This window comes from Pogona vitticeps, chromosome 2 (genome assembly GCF_051106095.1).
Source record: "Pogona vitticeps strain Pit_001003342236 chromosome 2, PviZW2.1, whole genome shotgun sequence".
In the NCBI taxonomy this organism is placed as follows: domain Eukaryota; kingdom Metazoa; phylum Chordata; class Lepidosauria; order Squamata; family Agamidae; genus Pogona; species Pogona vitticeps.
The window spans coordinates 243,776,772-243,797,905 of record NC_135784.1 but is presented as its reverse complement, the minus strand read 5'-3'; the positions used below and the strand labels follow the sequence as shown (position 1 = coordinate 243,797,905).

Sequence of the window (21,134 nt, the reverse complement as noted above, 5' to 3'; positions counted from 1 at the left end):
AGCTAGTAATCACCAATAACTTCTGGACTTGCATGTGAGCTAACACATGGAAGTCCTTTTAACAGAGTATACCAGCTGAGTCAGCTTGAGCCCTTAGGAATTGTGTGGAGGAGAAAGGAGGAACTGTCATCTTCCCTTCACTCATCAGTGAAAAGGGATTGACTCAAGAGGAAACCTTCCAGTGATTCCATTTTCCACATTTATATTTTGCAAGCCTCATTTTCCCCCATCCCATTTAATGAAGGAACGTGCGAATTCATGTAAATTATTATTCAAAATAAATTGAACCACGTACCTGCATGGAATCAGTAGGTTCGGCTATTGCGTGCAAATAGAAGATTGTGTTCTATCTACCTTCTGCACTGAGTGGACTATCTTACTTAGGGATTCTGACCCAGACATTTAAGAGTTAAATACTTAAGCCTGAAGTCAAAGGGATAAATCTATTATTTTAGTTTTCTCCCACCTTCAGCTTTTCAAAATCTCAAGTTCTTTCCATTGCAAACATATTGAAAACATGAAACTTACACAATTCTTTACAAAAATTGACTCATACAAGGTTTCTATCCATCATTTAAATAGAATTACAGGCTTGGAAGGAACCCGAGGTTACGTAGCCTAGATCTTTGCCAATGTAGAGTATTCATAGCTAAAGCACTCCTAAGAAAAGATTATTCCAACCTCCTTCAATGAAGGAGGTCTCCCATCTTCCAGGGTAGTCCATTAAACTCTGAAAGAACTTCTTGACACCAGGAAATTCTTCTGTATCGGTACCTAAAATCTCCTTTCTTATAATGTTACGATCAAGGTACTACTCTACAGGGCAACAGAAAATAAACTTGCTCCATCTTCCACATGACAGTCCTTCAAATATTTGAAGTAGCTATCATATCAGCTCTTAATCCTCTGTCCTTTTCTAAACACATCCATCTCCCTCAACCATTCCTCAAAGAGCTTGGCTTCCATTCCTACTCATCAGTCATCAGCACTGTCACCCTTACCCATCATCATCATCATCAATTGCAGCTACTCTTCCATAGGCCCCCATTTAGGAAGCAGCAACCCATTCATTACCTAACCCTCCTCAGTCTTCTGGTCAATCTGCCAATAAATCGTCCCTTTCACAGGCAAGCTCATATAAAATCATGCCATATGTCCTTTAGATTCCTGCTCCGAGCACTAGTTAATCTGCCTCTTCACAGGCACACCCATATAAAGTATCCATTCACATTGGACAAGGGTAATGCTTAATGGTATCAGTGCTCAACCAACTTCTCAATGAGAATCTTTGAGACGCTGCATATAAAGGGAGTTTGTCCTAAAAAGGACAGACTGGGCTGCTGCATAAATAAGAATCCTGACAAGGGAAAAACAAGGCTTCATGAGATAGATAAACAGGATGAAATGTTTGGGGAAAAGATACAGACTATGAATGTTAATTTAAGTGAATTGATACTTTCAGAAAACTCATGTTTATGAAACTTTGGAAGGGGAAAGTAGGATTGTTTAATAAGACCAAAGGGATCTTAAACAGACAAACAAAAAGCAAGAGACAAAATATAAGTCCAGATATAATGACCAGAAAGCAAATAAAGCATCCAGTCTATCTGGAAGGGATTTTTATCACCACTTGGGACTGACATTGATGTAGTGGCATCAGGGATCACAGGGTGAAAGCTCTGTGTCTTTTTGCTTAGCTGGGATGGTAACATCATCTGTTGCACACTTCAGATTTCCCAGTTCTCCCTGAGAGCTGCAGTCTTCGCAGTAGCTGGGGGGGGGGGAGAGGAGGAGCATAAATTGTCTCAGCAATAGTATATTACTCTGAGCAATCTCTGTTGTAGTGAAAAGCAATGAGAAGTATTTGGGGGTGACTGGACCCTTAATGGGAATCTCAGACCAGATTTATGCAGCTTATGCTGGTGGTAGAGATGAAAAATGGTAGAAATGGCTTGCTGATATGGGTCAATACATCTTGCACTTTGGGACCATATTGCTATGGGGTTATTATGCTGACTGCCCACATTTCAAGATCACCCACTACATCACTGGAGAATGATGGAAGCAGTGCATGACCATTTAGAACTGTCAAACAGAAACAGGAGAAGTACAATGAACATTTAAGTGTTTTACAGGAACCATAAAGGGAGATGTTTCACTAAACATCTGGAGGAATATTAATAGAGGAAAGCCTTTATGCCAGAACTGTATTGGCAGGGGCAGTCTGGAGGGTCCTAGAAACAACATATCCAGGTTGTCCATCTGTAAGAATAAGCAAATAAACTAAGGGATGGAACCACAGAACAAGTGAAAACACTGAGACCAAAAGGTAACTAAAATATGTAAGCATCCTCAAGTGGAAGTTTTGTTTCTTGAGCAAGGATTCAGTGAGAGAGGAAGGCTCTTACCTTCCTTCCTTCCACGGAACAGCCAGTAAACATCTTAGATGAGTAAATAAAACCAGAGCCATATATTATTTCCAGGGAGAAAAACCTATGCTGTTGCACTGTATGATCCAGCCGCTGGTGGGTCCATGACCTCGAACAGCGAGGCTGGCCTTGCCCCCCACCCGGGATATCGTGGGATGGGCCAACGTGACTTCCAGGTGGGAGGGAAAAGCCCTGGTATTTAAGGGGCCTTCCCCTTCCGGAACGCCCTCTTCTTTTCGGGCACCAGTGCAGGAAAGAGAGTTGCTTCATTACCGGGTCCAGCTTGAGAATAGGGGATCAGGGGAAGGCAAGAACATCGCACATTGCGACGACGAGCGGTAGAGGCAACAGCCTCCTACTTTGGCTGAGTTCCTTTTTGATTTGGGTTCACCTCAAGGGCACGGGAGGTGGTCTTATCGCGGCGGGGCTGTCCCTCTTACCTGTTGTGTTTTCTTGCATTGCTTTCTGTCCGCGGCGCTAGCCGGCTGCCTCCAGCTGCCTCGCGGTGCCGCGCCATCTTGGATTCCCCCCACTCTTCCGGGATACCTTAATAGAGCACCCTTTCCTTTCCCTGCCTTGCCTTGCAACCTTCCCCCTTTCCCTTCCCCTCTGCTGAGGCGGCATCTCCTGTTTTGTTGGAGCCGGGCTGTGCTGGGGGTTTTCAAGGGGACTTTGCTTCCTAGGGACCAGGTTTAGGTGCCTGCTCCTGCTGCTTCCGCGCTGCTCGGTACACTTCCGTCCCGAGTTCACCCCTAGCCAAGCGGCAGAGCTCTTTTCCCGCCCCCATTGCGCGAGTAGCCCTGTTTGGGTAGCGGGCAGCACCAGCGGCTTCTCCTTCATTACACCCGGCGGGTAGGGCGGTTCTTCAGCTTCCCCCTCGCTTGCTCTCCCTTGCTGCAGCGGCGGATTCGCCCCCTTTTGCCCATTGTTTTTGGCCACGTGGCAGCTCCGGCTTGCTCGCGAGCAGGGGCACAGAGGCAGGGCAGTACTTTACTTTTCCAAGCGTCCTTCTTGCATGAGCTGCTGTTTTTTAGGGGATCCCTCAGCTTGCCTGTAAGCTCGGAGCGTTCTGATTTTGAATTTCCCGCCATTTTTTGGGCCCCGCCCACTTGCCTACCCATCGCAGCGGTTGTTGTTTTTGGCTACTAGTGAGGTGCTGAGGGACCCGCGTAAGACCGGGTCAGCTAGCTGGGAGGGGGAATACCCCAGAGTAGCTCCATATCAAGTAAATTACATTGCATTGATTGAATGCCAAGAATTGCTGAATTAATTTTGCAATTAACTAGTAGGATATAAATATATACATAGACGAATTAATTGGCCTGTTAAGTATTAAAGTCTGAATTGAAAAGTGTGTATTTGAATAAATTTTATTGCACTTAACTTTATCTACATTTATCTTTATCTACATTTAATTAGCCATATATAATTATATGAATAAATGAATTAATTGGCTGGTTAATTAGTAAAGCCTGAACTGCAAATATTATTTGAATAAACTTTAACTGCAATCAACTTTACTTACATTCGATTTCATATACATTAAATTTAGTCGTACATAAATATATAAATAGATGAATTTATTGGCTGGTTAAATAGTAAAGCCTAAATTGAGAATATTAATTCAATAAATTTTCGCTACAATCAACTTTATCTTCATTTAATTCATATGCATTTGATTAGTCGTATATAAATATATATGAGATGATTTAATTGGCTGGTTAAAGAGGAAACCCTAAGTTGAAAATTTTAATTGAATAAATTTTTATCACAATCAATTTTCCCCTATTAGCAAAAACTTAATTAAAAAAAATCACACTGAGGTGGTTGGTGGACCTAAGGGTTACTCCCTTTCATTCTTAAGGTCTAGGGCAAGGGTGCTTGGCTAAAATCAATTCCTGTGAATTAGCACCTTGCTGCTTGTTGTAGAGTGCTCTATTGTGCCAGGATTTTTATGCAGTCTTGTTTAATATATATATATATATATATATATAATAAATAAAATAAAAATAAAAGGGGGAAGAGAGAAAGAATCAGGGTAGCGGCCCCGGTTGTAGCACAGTTACCTTGCAAAATGGCACCACGAAAAGGGGTTGGAAACAAGAAAGGGAAGCAGCCGGCTCAGAGGAGGCAGGTAACCCACGCGTCACCGCCACATTCCTCTTCGGATGAGGAATCATGGCCGGTCTGGCAAAAACTGCAGAATAAAATTGAGGCCTTGGAGGCTCAAACACTGGGCAAGCAGCCCACTCAACCACGTGGGGTGCGTAGGTCGGCTAGGGAATCCAAAAGCCACAGGAGAACTAGGCTAAGGGTCATGGCTCGCGAGCTAACACAGAGATGTGCTGCTATTGAGTCCACACAGGGCATGGATGCTGCTGCGAGCCAGGATGAGGATGGTGCAGTGGTGGCCGCAAAGAGGCGCCGGATTGTTGAACAGAGGCCGGTACCCAGGGAGGACTCGGAACAGGTATCTGTAAGCCAGGAGGAACAGGAGGAGATCGAGGAGGTTAGCTACGAAGCCCCACAGCATTATGAGGAACCGGGCGGACCGTCGACATCATACAGTGAGTATGCAACCGGGTCAGTCGCCCAAACGCCTCCCACAGCATGGCCCTGGCCCGCGGGTGCACCAGGAACATATGCAGCGACCGCCCCCTACATCTCGATGGGCGCGGGTTTACCCAATACTCCCTGGCCTTATGCCGCTCCGCATCTCACGGGGTGGGGCGGTCCTTCCGGGGCTCCTCCCGCGCAGGCTCAGCCTGCGGTTGTAACTGGCTCAGGGGCCTGGTCTTACCCATCGGTACCCAACACGGGCTATAACACCGTGCCTATTGCTGCGCTGCCTTACGGGGACTATTCGACGCCTTTGGGCGACCATTTGAGCCCGGCAACTAAAGAAAAAATTTGAAAAGAAAGTACATAGATGTCTTTGAATTGCTTAATAGGGAAGTGGAAAAGAAGGACCTAGATGGGGAGGATGAGAAGGATAAGGAGAGGAGGAGGAAAAAGCCGGAGAGAACTTGGGCTAATTGGCTCCCTGGGTTTTTAATTTACGCTGGGGTTATTGTAAATGCTCAGCCGTGGAGGGCGCAGGCCCTCTTCCAGTATTTAGACATCATATATAGGGCTTACACAGACTTCGCAGGGCAGGCTTGGTTACAATATGATCAGGCATTCCGCATGAGGAGTGCCATCCAACCAAACCTGCGGTGGGACGAACCACAACCAGGGCTCTGGCTGCAGCATATGGCCCCTTCTAGGCCCAACACTGGGGACCGTTTTGATAGTGGGCATCTCAATAGGAGAGCGTTAGGCCCACAAGCTACCCGCACAGGCGCGGGGCAGGTGGTTCAACCCCGCCTGCCTTGCTTTCAATTTAACGCCAGGGGCTTCTGTAACAAGAAGCCCTGTAAGTTCAGGCACGAGTGTCTCACCTGTGGAGGGCAACATGCAAACTCCTCCTGCTTTAGGGCGGGGGCCCAGAGACAGAACAGGAACACAGGGGGCCCCAGGAAGCCTAACAACGGCAGTGGGAGCAATGGAAAAGGGGCCCAGCCCAATTAAAGTCCAGGTCTTGGAGGAATGGCTGAGGCTTTACCCTCGCCATGAAGATGCTAAATATTTATTGGAGGGTTTTAAATATGGGTTTAGAATACCGGCAAAAGGGGAACGCAAGGCTTTCATGGCCCGGAACCTCCGATCAGTGCTAGGCATGGAAGACATAGTACAACAAAAAATGACAAGGAAGTAAAGGAGGGCAGGGTCCTCGGCCCCTTCTCAAAACTGCCTATGGAGAACCTTAGGGTTTCACCACTAGGTATAGTGCCCAAGAAGGTCCCAGGGGAATTCCGGTTAATTCATCACCTGTCCTTCCCGGAGGGGGCATCGGTGAACGATGCTATTCCCCAGGAATTATGCACGGTCAGGTACACCTCCTTCGACGATGCAGTGAGAATGATCAGGAAATGTGGTGTAGGGGCTGAACTGGCAAAATGTGACATTAAATCGGCCTTCAGGCTGCTGCCAGTTCACCCTCAGGACTTCAACTTGCTAGGCTTCCATTTTGGTGGCGCATTTTTTGTGGACAGGGCCCTACCCATGGGATGCTCAGTGTCATGTGCCGCATTTGAGAAGTTCAGCACTTTTATTGAGTGGAGACTTAGGCGCATGGTGAGAAGCAATTCAACAATGCATTACCTCGATGACTTCCTTTTCTGTGGAAAGGGAGGCACAGGCAGATGCGGTGTCATACTCCATACATTCCAAGCATTAGCCAAAGAATTAGGGTTGCCCCTAGCGGAGGATAAGACAGAGGGTCCGGCGACATCTTTAACCTTCCTGGGTATAGAGCTTGATATGGTGCAGCAAACATCGAGGTTACCCCGGGACAAGTTGACTGACCTGAGGGCCCGAGTTGAAGCTCTATTGCACAAAAGGAAAGCTTCCCTTAGAGACCTGCAGGAAATGGTTGGACATTTGAACTTTGCTTGCAAGGTTGTAGCACCGGGCCGAGCATTCCTCAAGCGCCTATGCACAGCTATGAGGGGACTCAAGCGACCGAGTCACAGGACCAGGGTAATGCAGGGCATGAGGGAGGACCTCCAGGTATGGAGCCAATTTCTCAAATCGTTCAATGGGGTCTCCTTCTGGAGGTCCGAGATAAATCTGAAGGCAAATTTCCAGGTGCACTCGGATGCCGCAGGGTCATTGGGATTTGGCATCTTTTGCCAAGGCAAATGGTGCTCAGGCCCATGGCCACAAGCATGGCAGCGGAGCGGCATTACAAGGGACCTAACCTTCCTAGAATTCTTCCCAATTGTAGGAGCGCTATGGCTATGGGCGGAAGAATGGACAAATTCTGTAGTACGCTTTTGGTGCGACAACCTGGCGGTTGTGCACATCATAAACAACCAGACAGCACAGTCGGAGCGGGTTATGAAATTGGTGAGGGCCTTCACACTCAGGGCATTGCAGTTCAATATAGTGGTGCACGCTAGACACGTCCCCGGGGTAGACAACAGCATAGCTGATGCCTTGTCACGTCAACAGATCGATCGGTTCAGGGAACTGGCTCCAGAAGCCAGGGAGACGCCAGACGTTCTTCCCCCGGAGGTCTGGCAGATTGGCGTGACGTCGCATCCACAGCAATAGGGCTGGCCCTTGCAGAAAGGACAAGGAAGGGCTACTCCGCAGTGAGTACGGAGTTCATGCAATTTAGAAGGATGGCGCATCTGGATCAGGCTTGGCCGGTCCCGGTGGAACACCTGCAGCAGTTCATGGTATACCTGTATAAGAAGGGGCTAGCACCGTCCACTATACAGGGTAAGCTGTCAGCCGTAGCGTTTCAGGTGAAAAGCAATGGCTATAGGGATACCACTGGCGATTTTCGAATTAGGAAGATGTTGGAGGGGTGGTCCAAGGAGAGGGGCAGGACACAGGACACTAGGGCACCCATATCACCTAGCATCCTGGAGCGTATGTGCACGCACTGGAGGGCATTGTGCAGGGATGAGTATGAAATAAGGTTATTCCATGCTGCATCTCTCATAGCCTTTTTCGGTGCCCTGTGGATCAGTGAATTGGTGGCTCAGGGTAAGGCGGACAGGGCTAGGGTAGCCCTACAGTGGGAGGATGTGAAAGTGCAGGGAGCAAGGGTGGAGCTGTTGGTTAGAAGATCTAAAGCCGATCAAAGGGGGAAAGGCAGGCAGTTAGTTTTAGGGCAATGCTCAACCAAGAGCATATGCCCAGTCAGAGCCATTAAAGCCTACTTGGAATATAGAGGAAGCGAGCCGGGTTATTTTTTCCAGCATGCCGATAAATCTCCATTAACAAAATACCAGTTCTGGAAGCTGACAGGTTTAGCCCTACAGGCGGTTGGTATTATGGGTGCTAGGTTTGGCACGCATTCATTCAGAACTGGAGCGGCATCCACTGCAGCAGCCATGGGCTACAGCACGCAGGACATCAAGCGATTAGGGCGGTGGTCCTCTTCCTGTTATAAAAGATATATTAGGACCTTGCCTACGGTGTAGGCGGGGGGCCTGACTGATGTTTTTACAGGTGGCTCAAGCGCAAGTACACGGAAGCAGATCTTGATCATCGGGCATAGCTATATATACTGGGCAGAGCGCTATGCAGCAGCATCTCCTTGGGGAACCAACCTGGGGCTAGGAGCAAGGGCTACCATTACATGGAAGGGGCTGCGTGGCATGCAGTGGGGTCAACTGTGCAGAGTCACGGCGTTTGGTCACTGCCCTCCTGACCTTTTGCTAATACATTTGGGAGGCAACGACTTGCCCCGGCTGCCTGGCAAGGCATTAATACTGGACATTCTGCGTGACCTTAAGAGATTGAAGGCAACATACCCGATGATGCGTATCATATGGTCTACAATTATACCTTGGATAGCCTGGTGAGGCTCTGTGAGGAGTGCCGCAGTGAACAGGGCCCGGCGGGGCGTCAACAGGGAGGTATGCAGAGGCGTCTGCAACGGTATTGGATCTGTGATAGGGCACCGCAGGATTCAAGCCGAGAGGTCACAACTGTTCCGGAGTGACGGCGTGCATCTATCGGATGAGGGCCTGGAGGTATTTTTAGAGGATATACGGGGGGGGGGGCTGCTTGCTGAGCTCACAGGGCTCTGTGGCGGGCATGGGACATAGCCAGGCTAGTCCCTATGCTGTGGCGGGTAGTGCGGAAAAAATAGGCATCTACGGTGGGTCCCGCAGTAAGTTCAAGTAAGCCAACAGTACATCCTACCGCCCGGCACTGCGGATCGTGCGATTACAGTGCCTGTGGCGGAAAGTTGCGCTGGGCCACTCCAGACTAACAACCCTCAAACAAAGGGGGATAAAGGTCTGGGGGTGTTGGGTTAGCGGCCGGCCAGGTCCCTGCTATCCTTTATGGTCACGGGAGCCTGGGGGCCGGGGACTCGCCCTTATGTTAATCCCTTTAAATGTTTCCGCACTACAGCAGGCCCCTCCTTCAGAATAAAGTCTTGGTATATGATTGTACGATTAATAAAGTGTGGCCCATATTTTAAACCCATATTATTGTCTCGCGTTTTATTCCGGGGTTGGGGGGGCAATGAAAGGGGTGAACTGTTCTTGAGTAAATCCAGTTAAATAATCTACCCAGGGAGGAACGAAAATAAATTTTACTAAATTTCTCATTCTGATTGGTTTAGATTGTCTCGATGTGAGGCACCACAGAGAAGAATACTGAAGCTCTGAATGATTTATCATCTCCAGCCAATAGTGAGACAAAGGATTCTCTTTTTCTCCCTCAGGAAAAAAATTTCCTGCAAAATTTCTCATGTCTATTCTTTTTGAAACACAAATCTCTCCTTTGTGCATGTACCAGGCACAAAAAGACTGGATGATTTGTTAAAGTAGAGATGAACAAACCACTCTGTGCTTCAGATTCTTAAGCAAAACATCAGATTTTCATTTCCTATAATTCACAGAATTGTAAGTACTATGCAACATGTCATTTTTCGCAGAAATCGACAGAATTTCCACAAAATATTGTCCTTGTCAATGTGAGAACTCCTCATCAACCCTCCAGTGAAGACAAAAATGTTGTAGCTCCTCATTCTCCTTTGCAAGGACAGATGTTAACGTTTCTTGACACTATCTGCTTTTGAATTCATAGTAGTATTTTGACCTGGCTTGACAGGCTACATGCTAAAACTCTAACAAACATATCCATCTCCAATATCTGTGAACATGATGTCATGGGAATATTGCCTAGTATATTCTAGAATACTCTTTAAATCTAGAAGAAGTTTCATGTCATTTCATTATAGTGCAAATCCGTACGTACAGTATATGATATAAAGAATGTAACATTTGAGTAAGGACTTGCCAAATGTGGGACTGCTTTATCTGCAAAAATGTCCATAAAATGGGGTGAAAATCTCTTTAAACAATTGTTGTACCTTGGCAATATTATAAGCTGATACAAGAGCTGAAAATCAACCTGAGATTTCTGCCTCCTAAGCAGAAATCTGATTTTTTTTCCAAACTCATATTCTTCTCTTTTTTTAACATATCACTTCCCTAGTTAGCACTTCTTTAATTTCTTGAACTTTCACAAGCCTTTAAAAAAATATATGGTTTTGCTCTTCGTAATGAGCTATAGCTTTAATCTAATAAACAAGCTGACGACTATTGACTCTTTTTAAAATTCTCACATTCAGTTATTATGCTCATGTCTGAATTTCACTAAAAACATATACCAGAAATCTCTATACATATACAAAAAGTTACATATTAAAGAAGAAAGAAATGATAAAAATTATAAAGTTGAAAAACCATTAAGAAAACAAGGAAAAGAAGACTACAGGAAAATAAAGCTCAGCAACCAGAATCCTATTCTTTTGATCTGCTTAAACAATGGTTCATTCCATCAATATTTTCAGAGCTTGTGTGAGGAAGGATCAAGTACAGTTTTGTATACAGTTCTATCTCTGTCTGTGTGGTGGCAAGCCAGAAATCATACAGAACTATGGGGTAGGATTATGATGGTGGCATGTGGGTGGAGTAAGAGGATCCCATCCTGTGAAAATAAGAAGTCACTGAACTCCAATCACATATCAAAGAATGGCGTACCATGTAGTCCTATAGCATTTTTACAATCTAAAGCAGTGGTCTCCAACCTTGGGCCTCCAGCTGTTCTTGGACTTCAACTCCCAGAAATCCTGGCCAGCAGATGTGGTGGTGAAGGCTTCTGGGAGTTGTAGTCCAGGAACATCTGGAGGACCAAGGTTGGGGACCACTGATCTAAAGGAACTGTATCTAAGGCAATAAGCAGAGTAAATTGTTAGTGAAAATGCCACCTTCAGATAACTAATGATTGGCTAGAAGTGGAAAAATAGTGGTTCATGATGGTTCATGGTTTATCACTATTCACAAACCATGAACCACAAGCTTTCTCAAACTTTCCAACTAAATGAACAGTTTTGTGGTTTGTGCAATTCAGGACTTCTGGGAGTGGTAGAAGACCCCCTGCATGAGTTAGAGATGCCAAACCCACAAGAAGTCTTCATCTGACTCTCCTTCCCACCCCTCCATGTTTGGCAAAGATAGTATTTGGGATGCCCAAGTTATAGCCCCCACAAAAGTCCCCCAGATAAGTCCACTTTTTTGGGGGGGGAGGAATTAAATGAGTGGTTCATGAGAAGGAACTTGAGACAGCTTGTTCCTTATCTTGAGGTGGACTGGAGAATTAGCATAAACGGGGGGAAATGCTGAAAAACTAAAACCACCAGCTGAGCTGCTCAGGGTGTGGCTCCTATAAGCAGCTACTCCCAAAGCACAAACATGGAGCTCTGTGGCTGCCTATACAATCCTATACAAAATTTTTGCTAGGTCCCCCCCCCCCTCTAGTGTTTCCTAGGCAATTGATTGAATGATCATTGAGCGTGAAAGTCTGCAGTTGGTTCTGTTTGATGCAAATATAGTCTTCTGCAGAACTGGGGGACTGATCGAGCAGGATCCTTGACAGTGTGGAGTGTTTTAATTGCATTCAAATGAACTCGAGTGGAAGCCCTTCAGATTTTGTCACTCAATGCTGCAAGGTCAGGCACAGGAAAGGAGTTTGTACTAACACCCACAGGGAAACACAGCTGGCCCCATTCCCTTACCCAGTTCAAGCCTTCACACATTGTATATTTGAATGTGCTTGACATTTGAACAATGAGCAATTAAACAGAGCCATATAGGAAGAGAATTCACAATCTGTCATAAACAAAGGGACTCTAAAGTCACAGATTTTCTAAGCATGGTTTTATTTTTGCTCTCTTTCTAAGAAAAGCTATTTCAGGCCTGAAAGAGGCCCCGGGAGCCTTTAAATGACAAATCAGCCTCCTCTAGCTTTTGAAGGGCATTATTTGCCATTGTTGGCTCATTTTCTTTTCTAGCATAAGGGTGAGATTAAAGAAAAAAGCCAAAAGTCTCCCATGGACCTTTAAAAGTCATTCACTGCTCTTCTGCATGGTATACTGGATTAAAGTATTGCATAATGCAATAATCATTAAGTGCCACTAAGTTGATAATTAGCAAGCATTTAGGTGCATATCTTTTTTTATCAGAGAATGCAACAGGATTGGGCCTTTGTTGCAATGGCAACATACAATTACTAGATAGATAGATAGATAGATAGATAGATAGATAGATAGATAGATAGATAGATAGATAGATAGATAGATAGATAGATAGATAGATAGATAGATAGATAGATAGATAGATAGATAGATAGATAGATAGATAGATAGATAGAGCTGGGTTATATAAGGTGTGTGTGAGGAGTTTGGAGAGATCAGAGTTTGAGAGATGAGTGATTAAAGAGAGTGATTGAGAGTGAGAAAGAGCCTGTCAGTGAGGGAAAAGTCTGTGGGAGCTAGTGTCTTAAAACAGTGACTGACTAATTGATTTTACACCTGTGATTTACCCTTTTTATTTCTTGTAATCAATAAACCTTGTATTTGTTTGAAAGAAACCCTTGTCCTTTTGATTATAAGGATAGGTTGGTGGCAGCAAGATTTTTTAGTGAGAAGTAGTGGGCACTCTTATAGGCCTGGATGGGTAGAGGCTTGAGAGTGGCCTGCTACAGATAGATAGATAGATAGATAGATAGATAGATAGATAGATAGATAGATAGATAGATAGATAGATAGATAGATAGATAGATAGATAGATAGATAGATAGATAGATAGATAGATAGATAGATAGATAGATAGATAGATAGATTCAGCAACAGATTAATGACAGGATGTTTTAGAGGTCACCATTTCAATCAATTGGATGACATATAACACAATGATATAAAGTCTGAACTGCTTGGTATGTGAATACATTTACAAATTTAAAATTAGATGAAAAATACTATATGTTTTCCAATTAGAACCTAGTAACACAAAAGCAAAGTGTGCTGCTTATATATAATTAAAAAATAAAATAAAATTACCAGCTCACTGTGGGGGCCAATGTGTAGCCTGCATAATTAAATTGTAAACTAAATATATATAAAAAACTCGGTATATATATATATATATATATAAAACTCGGGATAACAGGGAATATATCATGCTATACATTATCATATATTATCTGTACTTAAACATATCGTTACATAAAAGACTTTTGTGTCTGTTAGCTGCCTATATAATCCCAACTAGAGTTATTTGACTATTTTATATTAAAATTATCACATTTGGCTTTCAAAGTTATAGAATGGATTCTGTTCATATGTCCAGCTGGTACTTATTTTACCGTCATAAGAAGGATGAAAGGCTGAGTCAACCTTGAGCTTTCTATCTGAGCCTATTTGGATCAAATTCAGGTCATTCAGAGTCTTGGTTGCAGTATGGCAATTTAGCCACTATGTCACGAGTTAGGATTAGCTACCTGGCATCACAATTACAAAGGATCCCCAAAAAAATTCTTCACGAAAATTTCACAGCCATGTGCTTGTCTGAGGGGACACATCTTTCAATCTGAGTACCAATCATATAAATTTCATCTTTAAAATAATACCTATAGAAGGGAATAGAAAATGGATTTAGAAATGTTCCATCTCAATAGAACCATGGAATTGTTTTCAAAAAGAGGCTGTTTCACTAAGACAACATGGCAATTTGGGATAACCTCTTTCAAAATTCTGTGTTGATGGTATTAGGAATTTGGAAGGCTAAAAAGAAATTGGATGCTAGAACTACCAATGGGCAAAGTCCATCTCTCTTCCTCCCCCTTCTCACTACACCCCCCTGAAGCAGCCCCTGTCATTCAGCCACAAAGGTTCTTGGTATGTTCTGGCAAACACTCTTCAGTTGTTGTTGTTTAGTCGTTAAGTCATGTCTGACTCTTCATGACCCCATGGACCAGAGCACGCCAGGCCCTCCTGTCTTCCACTGCCACCTGGAGTTGGGTTAAATTCAGGTTGGATACTTCAATGACACTGTCCAACCATCTCATCCTCTGTCGTCCCCTTCTCCTCTTGCCTTCACACTTTCCCAACATCAGGGAACATTCCCAATATCAGGGAACATTCCCATTCTTCAGTACTTCCCTCCAAATTATGGGGAAATTTAGTGGTGTAGACAAGAGGGAATTTGATGTCTGAATATGTGATCATGATCTTCCTCTGCCAGTGATTGAAAACTTCTGATGGGATCTCATATCTTCCTTTAAATTCACTCTATTGGATTAATAAATTCTTTGGAAGATTAGGTTGCATAGACTTCTCTTGCTTACTTCGAAGAATTATTTGGCCATCAAGAATTTCTAGAAATAAACCTTCATAAGTTTAGGATAAGACTACAGCTATACCTTCAGGTCACCTTTAGGCAAACCCATAATTAATGCTGAGTTTAGAAATCAGAAGAACATAGTTTCTGGAATGGATATTTGAAAGGTTAAAATATTCAGAATATGAACTTTTCTTCCTGGTCATCTAATAATGGCCATCGGCTGCTGTGCTTAATCCATGTATGCACACTCTTTCTCCTTTATATCCCTATCTCAGCATATATCACTTTTCAAAAATCAATATGACTGTCTGGGCTCAGTGAAAATATACAGCAGGAGAACAAGAAAAGAGCTAGGAGCAGAAATGAATAGGAAGTGGAAGGACTGCATGCAAATGAGAATCTCCTCAGAATTCCTTCCCTTTTTCTCCTGTTTTGTTTCCTAACAATCCTGAGTATGATAAACAACAAAAAGCTGCAAGGTTGGAGAAACACTTACAATGCCTGTTGAATTATACATAGAAAACATGCTAATTTTGTTTCACTTTTCTAATGCTAAGAGCATCACACACATACCTTCAATCTTTGGATGTTTCCTTTGAGATATGATGACACCAAGCTTTCCATTATATTGCTACAGCCAATTGATAAAATTTCAACATGCACAGGAGAATTGTGAACAACAGTGCCAGAATCTTTCTCAGCAGCCTACAACAACTGCACAACTGCAGTGTGCACCATGTGGGAAATCATCATATTGATCAAAGGCAGCAATTATGTGATGTGTTTTGTAGTCACATCGAAGTTCCAGAGCTTGATACCTGCAGATATGAATAACCACTCCATTGTATGCAGTGTATTCTCAGAATCTGCTCTGTTTTACCAAAATGAATTGGGAGGTGAACATTTCTTGATTTCTTCTCAGTTGGTTTTGCTTAGATACAGTCTTTATGAGTGGTCAGATAAACGTATTACCCACCACTATAAAAAGATAGATATAAGGTAGCTTTTGACCTCATACAGGTCTTTATCAGACTGGACACCACTGAGCTGTGGATGGTACAAAAGAAACATAAAAGTTCCAGAAATCATGGCCAAATATGCAAACCAAACTGACCTGAAGTTGCAGCCCCCATTTTGAAATGTACTTTTAACAGAGGAGCCTAGTCTACACATCTGGCCATGATTTCTAGACCTTCTGTGTTTTTATTTTTTCCTGCATGACAGGTCAGTGGTATTCAGCTTGGTGAAGGCCAGAGGACAACACTGCTTTCCACCCTTTGATTAAGGGTTTTTTGCTTTTCACCTATGGTGAAAAGGGTCGAATAGGGTACTGAAGACTTCTGCTGCTGAATGGGGCAGCTTTCTCATTTATTTATTTATTTATTTATTTATTTATTTATTTATTTATTTATTTATTTATTTATTTATTTATTTAACTTATATGCCGCCCACACTACCCAAAGGTCTCTGGGCGACTCACAACAATTAAAATTCAATTGAAAATAATATGATTAGAATAAATTAAAATACAATTAAAACTGCCACCAGGACCCACAGTTGATGTCATTTCAATTAAAAGCCTTCTGGAACAGGAAGGTTTTGACCTGGCGCCAAAATGTCATCAAAGTCGGTGCCGGACAAATCTCAGTCGGGAGGGCATTCCATAGTCTGGGGGCAGCTGCTGAAAAGGCCCTTTGTCTACAAGCCATCCCTCTTATCTCCTTAAGGGACAGCTCTTTCAAAAGGGCCCCCTGGCTAGATCTTAACTGCTGGGTAGGCTCATATGGAAGGAGGCGGCCCTTCAAGTATCCAGGGCCCAAGCCGTTTAGGGCTTTATTCCTCAAAACAAGCACTTTGAATTGGGCCCGGGCAGCAACTGGTAATGAATGTAACTTGAACAAAATCGGCTTGATGTGTTCTCTAGCGGCCCCACCACTCGCCAGCCGCACAGCTCGATTCTGGACCAGTTGCAGTCGCCAGACCATCTTCAAAGGCATCCCCACATAGAGCGCATTGCAATAATCTATACAAGATGTTACCAGTGTGTGTGTAACTGTCATGAGATTCCGCTCTTCCAGGTAGGGCTGTATCTGGTACAAATTCTGCAGAAGGCGCCCCTGGCCATCGAGTCCACCTGGGCTTCCAGGGTTAGACTGGGGTCCAGGAGCATCCCCAGACTGTGGACCCTGTCCCTTAGGGGTAGTGTAACCCCATTCAGGGCAGGAAAATGGCCCTCCAACCTGTCCGGCGATGCACCCACTAACAGCACTTCCTTCTTGTCTGGATTGAGTTTCAATTTATTAACCCTCATCCAGTCCATCAGGTCCAGACACGAGTTCAGCACAGAAACCGCCTCACCTAGATTGGTGGAAAACGAGAGGTAGAGCTGAGTGTTGTCAGCATATTGCTGACTCCTCAGCCCAAACCTCCTGATGACCTCTCCTGGTGGTTTCATGTAGACGTTAAACAGCATGGGGGACAGTATTGAGCCCTGAGGAATCCCATGACATAAATACCAAGGGACAGAGCAACTGTACCCCAGCACCACCCTCTGGACACGGTTATCCAGGAAGGAGCAGAGCCACCATAAAACAGTGCCCCCAACTCCCAACCCAGCCAGCCTATCCAGAAGGACACCATGGTCGATGGTGTCGAAAGCCACTGAGAGGTCCAGGAGTATCAACAGGGTCACACTCCCCCGTCTCTCTCCTGGCAAAGGTCATTATACAGGGTGACCAAGGCAGTCTCCGTACCAAAACCTGGCCTGAAACCCAATTGAAATGGATCAAGAAAATCTGTTTCATCCAGCAGTGCCTGGAGTTGCCCAGCCACAACCCGCTCCAACACTTTGCCCAAATATGGGAGGTTCACCACTGGTCGGTAGTTAACCACCAGCCTTGGGTCCAGGTTAGGTTTTTTAAGGAGTGGTCGAATTACCGCCTCTTTGAAGGTGGTAGGGACCACTCCCTCTCTCAAAGAGGAGTTCACGGCCTCATGGACCCAAGTGCGAACCCCCCTGGCAGATCTTCCAATTAGCCAAGATGGGCAAGGGTCGAGCAGATGGTGGTAGAACGGACAGATCCAAGCACCCTGTCCACATCTTCAGGTCTCAACAATTGAAACTCATCCATTAATATTTGACCTAAGCACGGCACACTGGACACAACTTCCGATTTTGCAGTAATGGTGGAGTCCAACCCACTGCGAATCTGAGCGATTTCCCCCTCAAAATGAATAGCTAACTCATCATAGTGAGCTGACGAGCAGTCCAGAACCTCCCCCAGATTTCCTGGTTGAAGAAGATCCTGGACCACCCGAAACAGCTCTGCTGGAGAACATTCTGAGGAAGCAATACAGCTGGAGAAATATTGCCATTTTGCCACAAAATATTGCCACGAAATAGGCCCAATAATGGGCTCTAAGTCGTGTTCGATCGGACTCCCAGTGGGATTTCCTCTACCTGCACTCCAGCCGTCTCCCCTCTCGCTTCATCGCCCGCAGTTCAGAAGTATACCAAGGAGCTGTCTGGGCTCCGCAAGCAGGGAGAGGGCGCTTAGGCGCAATCGTGTCAACCGCCCAGGTCATCTCCCTCTTCCATAGGTTGACCTGAGTTTTCTTTCTACTCCCCACATATCCCATGAACGTTTTCTCCAGGGATGGCATGATCTCCAGAGTACAAAGATGACTCACTAAATCTTTTCCCCTCCAAAGGTGAGTGGCAAGAAAGATCTGAAGGGAAACCTTCCCATTTCTTAAGATTCTTAAAGCTGCTGCTGAGCCATCTTGAGAAATGGGAAGAATTCATTTAAATTTTCCTTGTCTCTCACCTTTGGACAGGAAGGGAGTCTTTTCTTTTTAATGATTACCAACTGATAACAGGGAATCTGACAGGGAGCCAAAAGGTGTGAATTGGAGGAACACTCTGGTTCTGGGTTGATTTGTATTGGCACTTATATCATCTGTTTGACAGCCAAAGGTGAGAACCACCCTGGCCCCAAAGCAGACCAGACAGCATGACAAATGCCCGTGTAGTCAGGCATGTACAAGATTTCAGTTATCCTATGCTAAAATTAGTGCCCTATACTAGACAAATCATGCACACATACAAAAGGGGGGGGGAGAGCTGCAGCAAGCACAGAAGTAAAAGGTGGTTGCTCAATGGCAAAAAAAAACTCCTCATCTGGTGCTTCAGATGTTTGAAAGACTATGAGACAAAGAACAAACTGATACTGTTTTGCACAAGTTCTGTAATTTGCACAAAACTCTCAAGTCAGCAAGACCATGGCAGCAGACACTGTTTTCCTTTGCCACAGAACAAAAATGCTGTTCCTCGTCCTTTCCTGCAAGGATGAGACAAGCAAAGATTTACATCTCTATGGGATGATCCTCCATATTAAATTACATTTATAGTTACAGAGGCCTTACTACGTAGTAGAGAATGAATATTACATGTTTCATATACTGCCTCATGCTGCACCTCATGGTTCTATCTTGCGCTCTGCTGTCTATGCTGAGACAATGAAAATAGAAAGAAAGCATGTTTTGACTGCAGGCCAGAACATTCAGATCACTGTGTGATTTTGTATCTAGGAAGTAGGTATTTTATTACCTTTATGAGAAATGGCACAGTTACTTTTAAAACATGTAACTATACCAGTATCTAACTACATTTTGGCTTTAGGACTAGAATGACAAGTAATTAATTTTTAAAAATAATTTTTCATGCATTTATTTTATAAGGCTGTTAACACAAAGTTGCAATCTATATTCTCCAAAGACCCTCAGCTTTAAAATAAATTAGCTTTTAGCTGATATATTCAGTGTACCATAGACTTGACCCAGAATCCTTTGAGTTAAAAAAGAAAGAAAAGAAAAAGCATTTTTAAGGGGGGGCGGGAACTAAATGGAAATAGAAGAAAACCTCAAATTGAAATGGTTTTCATGGTTGGATAGTGCATTGCTGCATGATGCCCCCTACTGACAATTAAAAATATGTATGAGTTCAAATTTATTGCGAGGGAAATTGAGATTGTATAATGTAACACTAATACTAACTTGTTTTATTAATAAATGTCTCTGTGAATCCTATACCCTTTAACAAACAGCCAGAGTCAGTTCTTCCCTTCCCTCTGCAAAACTCAATAGTGAATCATAACATATTTACTTATAGTGTTTCAGTTAGCTATACTGAAATATGCATGACAAATGAGAAAGAACATTTTATTCTGGTACACATACAACTGTGTTTTACTAAGAAGGGTGACAGCTGATGTATCTGCTTATAAAAGCAATCCTATATCATTACACATACATAAGCGTCTCCAGTTTTACAACCTCTAGCTGCCTGGCTAGAGGTTAGCCATGATCTTTTCTTATATTGCCTTAATGGCATGGGGACAAGTGGCTTTTGTCAATCTGCACAGTCTCTGTTGGGAGATTCTCAAGTTTCAGAAATCTCCTCATACTTGGCTCCTGGTATGGAGGGTTTCGAATTGCTTGTACACTTGTTTGTTTTTATTTTTTATTTATTTATTTATTTTATGTCCCGCCTATCTGAATCACATAGGACCACTCTAGGCGGCTAGACTTGTTTGTTTTATGTCTATGTTTGATGTTTTTACATATTACAGAGACTGTGTGGAACTGGGCTGTCCACTTCTCTGTATGATAGGTCTAAGGACTGTAAATCAAGAATTAAAATTTAAAAAATTAAATTAAATCTGCACAGTCTGAATAGAATAAGAAGCCTGTGGCTCTGTACGGTAAGGATGAGGAAAGCCTAGATTTCCTCAGGAGAATGTGACAGGAGAGAATCTACATGCTAGTGTTGAGTGAGGCCAGTACCCATCCAAAATATATGACCCTTCACATGTGAACCCTGCACACACAAACACCCAATCCAGATGCTGCTCAGTGACTTTCAACCAATCAGCTAAGGTGTATGGAAGGGTCATGACCTTCCTTGTTGTACTCCCACCATAGGACTCGATACCCACTCACCATCTACTACTCCTTTCTTTTTTCAAGGAAACTAAGCAACAAAAAATTCTTTTCAAACAGAAACCAGAAATGATCTTTTCTTCCTCTTGAATGACAGTGCATTTGGACCCCTGAACTGCGAATCAGATGACATGTCAGAACATGTGTATTTCCTCTCTTTTTTTACTTGTTTTGACAGATCTTTAATTGCTACCTGCCTGAGACACCACACATGGGAACAGATTTGTGCTACATTCCAGATGACCAATTACAAAACAAAAAAGCTAGCTAATTTGTCACATGTTGATTGAGGCAAACCTGAGCAGCAGTATTTATCACTTCTGTTAGAATATTTGTAACTCTTACACATATGCTTTTTATACAGGAGAATGTAGCATTTTGAAGTTTGTTTTATTTATGCCTTTGGTTATTGGTCTTTGGCCATATTAAAGGTGACTTGACTCGGCAA

At 43.8% G+C, this 21,134-nt stretch overlaps 2 long non-coding RNA genes across 2 annotated transcripts in view; one reads left to right on the top strand and one right to left on the bottom strand.

Annotated features, from left to right (window-relative positions):
• Nucleotides 1-21,134, bottom strand: part of LOC140704887 (uncharacterized) — a 140,161-nt gene that overhangs the window by 48,337 nt on the left and 70,690 nt on the right. The window lies entirely within an intron of this gene.
• The window catches only part of LOC144586973 (uncharacterized), a 44,397-nt gene that overhangs the window by 10,645 nt on the left and 12,618 nt on the right, over nt 1-21,134 (top strand). The window lies entirely within an intron of this gene.